Source organism: Gekko japonicus, unplaced genomic scaffold, assembly GCF_001447785.1.
Source record: "Gekko japonicus isolate JY-2015 unplaced genomic scaffold, Gekko_japonicus_V1.1 scaffold1530, whole genome shotgun sequence".
NCBI classification, from domain to species: Eukaryota; Metazoa; Chordata; class Lepidosauria; order Squamata; family Gekkonidae; genus Gekko; species Gekko japonicus.
In genome coordinates this window covers 447764-456158 of record NW_015168697.1, presented here as the reverse complement: position 1 = coordinate 456158, position 8395 = coordinate 447764, and the positions used below count along the sequence as shown (strand labels likewise).

Here is an 8395-nt window from a genome sequence, read left to right as displayed (position 1 = left end):
TGATGTGTTGAATGTATATCCTGGAGAGGGTGAGGTTTGAGAAGGGGTGGGACCTCAAACAGGTACAATGCCATAAACTCCACCCTCCCAACCAACCATTCCCTCCCGGGGAACCACTGTTGCCAATCTCAGAAGAAGGGTGGAAATCACTCAGAATTATAACTAATCTCCAGGAGGGAGAGGGGAGGAGATGGAAAGCTGACATCAGACGGGCAGATAATGGCAGGTTGATGCTTGGCTGGGAAGGAGATAGGGTTGCCAACTCCAGGTTGGGAAATTCATGGAGATTTGAGGGGTGGAGCCTGGAGAGGGTGAGGTTTGAGGAGGGGTGGGACCTCAGACAGGTACAATGCCATAGACTCCACCCTCCAAACCAGCCATTCCCTCCTGGATAACAATTGTTGCCAATCTCCGAGTGAGGGCTGGAGATCACTGAAAATTACAACTTCTCTTCAGGTAGCAGAGAGCAGTTCCTCTGGAGAAAATGGTGGACTCTGTGTCATTATACTCTTCTGAGGTCACCACAGCACATTGACGCTGAGTGCCCAAGGCAGTTTCCCATAGCCTCTTTCTAGAGCTTGTTGTATTTATTTCCACAACAGGCCTTATTCCTAGTTCTTTTATATATTGATTTAATCAAGTTAGCATTAGTGAAGAAATGAGCAGTGAGTCACAAAACCTCATACCCTACCACAAATTTTATTAGTCTTTGAAGTGCTACTGAACTCTTTTCTATTGCTACAGACAGACTAATGTGGCTACCCATCTTGATGTAGGCCTGATGGTTCACAGAGTTTTCTTTTAGCTTCCTGTGAAAATTACAAAGTTTTTCTCATTGCTCCAGTACACAGAGATAACACAGTTACTTAACTAATGGGATGAACAGATGGTCTTCTGTCAAAATAAATCTTAGAATAAAGAACAATTCAACTTGTGTTGAACTCTATGTATGATATACATGCTCAGAGGAAAGTCATACCTTGGATCATGAGAAATGAAGAGATTCAGTAGAGGCATAATCTTTTACACATAAACACACTGTATATAAGCTAGTAACACCCTGTGTTGTGTGAATTTCTTAGATCTGGAACTCATTGAAGGTGCTTCATCTTTTCTGCAAAACTCTAGATAATTTTTTTAGAGATTTTAATTCATATTTTTTAGGAATGTCATGTATGCTCATATAATGTCAAGGACCTTTATGTATGCTGGTGTTTTGTGCAATAGATTAATAACTTTTTATTTAGTCACATCTAGGTTATTGTTAAATAAAGGTTTAACTAAACCACTGAATGATTTTTGGCTGGGGGAGTCATGGGTTACATTCTGAACCTGGAATTTAAAAATATCTTGTTCAGGACAGTCAGGAATCATAGAATCATAGAGTTGGAAGGGACCTCCACAGTCATCTAGTCCAACTCCCTGCACAATGCAGGAAATTCACAAATGCCTCCCCCCCACACGCACCCAGTGACCCCTGCTCCATGCCCTGATGATGACAAAAAACCTCCAGGATCCTCGGCCAAACTGGCCTGGAGAAAAATTGCTTCCTGACCCCAAAGTGGCAATTGGCATTCCTCTGGGCATGTAAGAAAGGGCCACAAGAACTATGCACTGATACAGCCCTCCCTGCCCTCCCACTGTGCCTTAGTTCACAGAATCAGCATTGCTGTCAGATGGTCATCTAGCCTCTATTTTTGAACCTACAAAGAAGGAGACTGGCTCCCATGGAAAGTGAAGATTTGAGGGAATTTTCATTTACTACACAGTGTTATTTCGTTACAATCTAAGGTGGTGCACACATAGAGAACACTCCCTGACTATGGCTAAGAATAAGGCTGCAGCCCTAATTCGGTTTTTTTTTTCAAAAGGGTAACCAATTCGTACCGGCTGCGCTTAAGATGCTCCAAGCAACTGTTATATCTCGTTTGTTATATAGGATTCCTATTTGGATCCAGTCTTTTACTAGGAGAGTCGAGAGCATCTACTCCACCATTTTGCGCAAGATTCTTGGTGTCTCCAACTCAGTGTCGCTCTTTGCTCTCTACAAGGAACTGGGCCTTCACTTGGTAGAATCTCGGGCTTGGATCATTACGATCAACTATTGGCTTCGGCTTCACTTTCGATCTCCCCCTGCTAGCCTAATGGTCCAACTTTTAACTGACCCTTATACATCAGAGTGGTCACAGGCCATAGTGAAAAAGGTGGGTACCCTAGGTATTGACCTGGAACCCCTTTATAACTGTGGTGAGGTAGCAATCTTGCAGGTGGTCAGGAGGAGAATTTGGGATATAGAAGTGCAGATCATTAATGCTGGCAGTCTTGGGGTTTGCTCTCCCTACTCATTACCCCTCTTTCTCTCACATACATCCACGGTACCGTATATCACCAATTTGACAATCCCAGTTTTTAGGAGGGTCTTTATGCTTGCAAGATTTAACCTTTTCCCTTCAGTAGTGGTCTCAGGTAGATACAGGGGTGTTCCGTATAAGGATAGACTTTGCAACTGTGATTTTGGGGAACCTGATTCTGTCACCCATATTCTTTTTCGTTGTCCTAAATATTCCGTTATGCGCAATATTTTGATTCGCCCTCTTCTCCCTTCGCAAAGACTTTCTGGATAGGGATTTAAATTTCTTTCTAGCAGACAAGAGCCCAGCAATAACACTATCTGTTGCAGAATTTCTGACCCATGTATGGAAGTCAAGAGTAATATCCTGTAAACCTTGTAAACCATGCTAGGATTGCCTTGTATTTTGAGATATTGGGAATATTGGTTGATGTTGTTCCTTGTACCTACCTTTTAACTTTTTCCTTTGTTTGATTTATCTATGTTATGCCGAATAAAGGTTTTCTGTTTCTGTCTGTACTACACAGTGCTGTGATTTCTTGTTATAGGTAGATCAAGGTGGGCAGCCATGTTGGTCTGGTAGGTGTTATAGGTGTTCTTGTTATAGGTGTTAGGTACAAACTGCACCAACCGTGCACTGGTCAAATCTCAGGGCTGATCAGAGCCTTACCCCAGCCTGCCAGAGGCTGCAGGATCTTTTCCCAAGCTGTAAAGGAAAGGAGGGAACGTCCACCAACAATGTCTTTCAAAAACAAGCTAAAATTGTATTAGTTCAAATCATACAAGGAATTCAAGCATCTTGTTCTAGTGGCCATTCACAGATGCACACACACAAACACGTCCATACCAAGGCCAAACCTGAAAAGAAGCAGTCAGACATGGTGAGGCATTCTGGAACAGAGCTCAGATGAAAGTTGATAAGAGATCTCTGTCAAGCCCCTGATCCCCTTTCTGTTTTTTATACCCAGGCCCATAGCTACTATGGGGCCAACAGGGCCCAGCCTCCTAGTGGTTTTTATGGGCCTCCCTCCCTGAGCCTTGGCTCCCCTTCTCCCTTGATTGCCTATCAGTGGGGAGGACGAGGGCGGCACAAGTTGCAGCAGAGACAGTGAGGCTGGGCTGAGAGATGCTTGCTGCCCAGCCAGCCAGCCAGCAGCCGGTAAACCCAGCCAGGCAAGGCAAGGAGGCAAGTGGGCTCCTTGCCTGGCCCTGGCCAGGCACGCCCGGTTGTGCTTCTGCACGCCAATGCACCCACACACCGCACCTTCATGGCCAGCCCAGCCACTGCACGCCTCACCTCTCCTGGCCCCAGGAGGGAGCCGAGGGTGGAGGTCAGGTTGCCTCTGGTGTAGCAATGCAGGAAGGGGCACTGGGGTTCCTCGAGGAGGGAGGGAGGCAGATGCTGCACAGGGAAGAGCTGCCCTTGCTGGGATGGATGGAAGCTGCCCCCTGATTTAATTAGCTGGTGCCCCCCCCCAAGGCCCTCTCGCAAAAAAGTCCCTAGCTACGGGGCTGAATACATCTTAACACATCACTCAATTTCTTGGCTGATTCCTTGGCCCAGCTATGTGCTACTGTTCTCCTCCAGAGATCCTTGTTTCAAAATTGCTGATAGGGTGTTGTCCACTCCAGTTCCAACCACTCCTCAGCCAATGTACTTCAGCTACTTCTCAGTTTCCTGTTTCAACTTCAGAATTAACCTTGAGGGCTGCTTCTGCAAACTAGGCCAGAGGTTTACCAGCACATGATCCAGTGTGTTGTGAAGAGTAGGGATGTGCATTTGGTTCAGACGAACCAACCCCCCCCCCCCCGAATAATGTCTATCTGGCATTACTCGGGCATGCCAAAAGCTGAATCTGATTCTCTAATCTGATTCAGCTGGCTGAACAGGGATTCCCCAAATGAATGCCATATATCTGGCATTAATTCAAGGAATCCATTTGCTGGGGAGGCACAGTGCAACTCCCTAGAGAAGAGAAGGTATTTACTTAAAACACTTTCCCTTGCTTCTGGGGCTCATGCTGCATCACGACTCCCTGGCCAAGGGAAGGTATTTAAAGTTTAAACACCTTCCCTTTGCTGGGGAGGCGAACGGAAGGTATTTAAACTTCCAGAGGAGATCCAGGAAATTACAGGCCAGTCAGTCTGACGTCGATACCGGGTAAATTGATGGAAACCGTTAGTAAGGAAAGAATTAGTAGGCACATAGATGAACAAAACCTATTGAGGCAGACTCAGCATGGGTTCTGTAAGGGAAGATCTTGTCTTACTAACCTGTTAGTGTTCTTTGAGGGGGTGAACAAACATGTGGACAAGGTGGACCCAATAGATGTTGTTTACCTTGACTTCCAGAAAGCTTTTGATAAAGTTCCTCATCAAAGGCTCCTAAGTAAGCTCAAAAATCATGGCTAATTAATAGAAAACAGAGGGTGAGTATAAATGGGATATTTTCTCAGTGGAGAGTGGTAAGCAGTGGGGTACCACAGGGATCAGTAATCGGTCCGATGCTTTTTAACTTGTTTCTGAATGATTTGGAGTTGGGAGTAAGCAGTGAAGTGGCTAAATTTGCGGATGATACGAAGTTGTTCAGGGTGGTGAAAACCAGAGAGGATTGTGAGGCACTCCAAAGGGATCTGTCAAGGATGGGCGAGTGGGCGTCAACATGGCAAATGGGGTTCAATGTGGCCAAGTGCAAGGTGATGCACATTGGAGCCAAAAATCCTAAATATAAATACACATTGATGGGGTCTGAACTGGCAGAGACAGATCAAGAGAGAGATCTTGGAGTTGTAGTAGATAACTCACTGAAAATGTCGAGACAGTGTGTGACTGCAATAAAGAAGGCAAATGCTATGCTGGGGATTATTAGGAAGGGTATTGAAAACAGATCAGCCAATATAATAATGCCCCTATATAAATCAATGGTGAGACCTCATTTGGAATACTGTGTGCAGTTCTGGGCACCACACCTTGAGGTTTATAAGATTATGCATGGGATAGAGCAGGTAGAGAAAGAGGTACTTTTCTCTATTTCTCACCATTTCTCTTGTGGGCACTCAATGAAATTGCTGAGCGGTCGGGTTAGAACGGATAAAAGGAAGTACTTCTTCACCCAAAGAGTGATTAACACATGGAATTCACTGCCACAGGAAGTGGTGGCAGCTACAAGCATGGACGGCTTCAAAAGGGAATTAGATAACCATATGGAGCAGAGGCTATTAGCCACAAGGGGCTCTGGGGCAAGTGATGCTCTGTCTTCTTGGTGCTTGGGTGGGTCAACAGTGGGAGGGCTCCTAGTGTCCTGGCCCCACTGCTGGACCTCCTGATGGCACCTGGTATTTCTGGCCACTGTGCGACAGAGTGTTGGACTGGATGGGCCTTTGGCCTGATCCAACATTGGTGTCTCTTATGTTCTTATGTAAACTTAGAACCCTACACAAGGGAAGGTGTTTAAACTTAAAAACCCTTTTTAAACCCCTTCTCTCTCCATCCATTGTACCCTATGGGGCAATAGGATACAATGGAGAGATGTGGCGCGACTCGAGAGAAGGGTTTTTCTTCCTCCCTCCCTCCCTCCCTCCCTCCCTTCCTTCCTTTTTCTTTTCTTTTCTTTTCTTTTCTGTCAGCCTTGTTAGGGGTAGAGTGAGTGAAGGTGGTCCAAAGAAGAGTTTGATAAATACTACTTTTTGCTATTATTGAATTATATTTTATTATATTGCAATTCTGTTGCTGGCCTGAAAAGAAAATGTTAACTAAGTTCTTACTTTTATGGAAAAACTGTAGTTTTCAGTGTCAAGCCATAGTGAGCTAATCATAAGATACCGCAGGAAGTATTGTAATGAAGAACTATTAAGTCAAGCCTTTTCCTTACAAAGCCCCATGCTGAGAACTTGACAGCATATTCTATAAATGAAATAATACAAAATTGCTGTAAAGCAAAAGTGGAACATTATCTCCATGTAGATTTTTAGAGTAACCAAACCTTGTTCTTTTAAAGAAAAGATCTGGAAATTTTACTAACTTCATTATAAGGCTATTAAGTAAAAACATTTCTCTGCTCTCATGATGAATGATAATATATTTAGGATCATTATAACTATTGTTCCTAGCCACTAATCAACATTAATAATTTTAGAGAAATTAGTTGATCATCATTTTTGGGGGGGAAAAGTCAAGGTTAATATGAAATAAATCTTTCCTCTCTAGACCCATTTAGGCAATTACTGAAATCCAAAGTACAGAGTACTGTGTGTGTTGCTCATCTCTCTGCTATTTCTTTCTAGTCTCAGTCATCCATACATTGAGGAACCTACAGAGCAACATCCCATGAAGTATAAGGAACAACAGAAGGAAAAGTGTTCTCTTTAAGCTGAGTTAGTGTGAGTTAGCTCACAGTTTTTTAGCCTCTGGTTCACACATTTTTGTCTTAACTCAGGAAGGATGGCTCCAGAGCAAACTAATTTATGCAGCAGCCAAATTGCTCGCTCACAGCTTTAATGCCAGTAGCTCAAAAAGTAATTATTTTGCTCACAAGACTCCATATCTTAGAGGGAGCATGTATGCATGGAAGAACTTTGCACATGTGCATGTTTCTATGCATACTATCCAAACTGTTTCCATATTTCTTTTTATAAGTGGCACATTTTACAGATTTGTATTATTTTGGTCTTTGTAAAAAAAATGTTGGTGCCATAGTGTAGTGGTTATCACGTCTGCTTTACATGCAGAAGGTCCTGGGTTCAAGCCTCAGTGGAACCACTAGGTTCTTTGGGGGGAGAGGCTGTGGCACAGTGGAAGAACCTCTGCTTTGCATGCAGAAGGTTCCAGGTTCAATCCCCAGCACCAGTTGAAAGTACCAAGTGGCAGATAATGTGAAACACCTCAGCCTGAGACCCTGGAGAGCCACTGGCAGTCTGAGTAGACAATACTGACTTTGATGGACCAATGGTAGAATTCAGTATAAGGCAGCTTCATGTGGATATTCGTATTTAGGAGTGGACATGAACCAGGAAAATGTGGTTCATTTTAGTTTATAGTTTGTTGTGTGCCCAGTTCGTGAGACATGAACCACCCCAAACATTTTAGCGTCGAACGAACTGGTTCACTTCATAAGGTTCATGACATGGTAGAATGGCTGCCTGGCATGCTAGAGACACCAAACTCATAGGAGATCTCTGTCTTACTCTCCTCTCTCTACCCTCCAAGTTATATGCAGATTGGGCTTAGGGGTTATGGCCCCTCAAAGAAGATGAAACCAGGAAAGTGCTTTTGGGGGAAATGTCAGGTGCAGGTTCAAAAGTGTATAGAATGGACCCCCTACAAGCTACACACACCAAACACACAGGGAACCTCACCCTGCCACCAACTCATCTACAATCTGTCCAAATTGGGATGGATTACTGTAATGATTTCATGTTTAACTGTGTGTGTGTCTTTAAAAGTTTGGTTGCATGGCGATGAGAGATAGTCTAGGGTGGTTGAAACAGGCAAGTGGTATGATTGGTGATTGGCAGAAAGGGGGAGGGGTTTTGGAAGTGATGCTGTGTGGATGATTTGTATGTCAGTCAAGAGTTACAGTTTAGACAGTTGATGAGGACAGTTAAACAGGCAGTCAGTTCAGTTCTGAAGTCTGAGAGAGAGACACGTCCCTGTGTGGGATAAGTTGGTTCTGTGTATGAAAAGAGTGAAGCGGTCTTGTGTGATATAAGAGTTCTGAGTTAAATTCTGTGTGTGAAAGGAGAGGCATTCAGTTCTGTGTTATCTCTCCTTATATATAATTGAATAGTGGGTGCCAAAGTTCTAAAATGCACTCCTTTAGTGTATGGACGCTTGAACTGTCAGTCAGAAGACGCTGGCTGGGTTGACTGGCTGCTTTGTGCAGTCCCGCCCAGCATTTAAAGGTCTTTTGCATATGGAAGCTGATTGGACTTCACTGCATTCCACACCTCAAACTCACCCCCCTCCCCGCAAGGCAGTTGGAATGTCAGTTGCATATGGAACCTTCAAGGTTTTTTGCATATGGAAGCTGGACTTCACTCCATTCCA

The 8395-nt window shown here is 44.1% G+C and overlaps 1 non-coding gene across 1 annotated transcript; it reads left to right on the top strand.

Annotated features, from left to right (window-relative positions):
* Positions 1-7035: 7035 nt before the first annotated feature.
* On the top strand, positions 7036-7108 carry TRNAV-UAC. Its single transcript has one exon. It is a non-coding gene; the product is annotated as a tRNA-Val (tRNA).
* The last annotated feature ends 1287 nt before the right edge of the window (positions 7109-8395 follow it).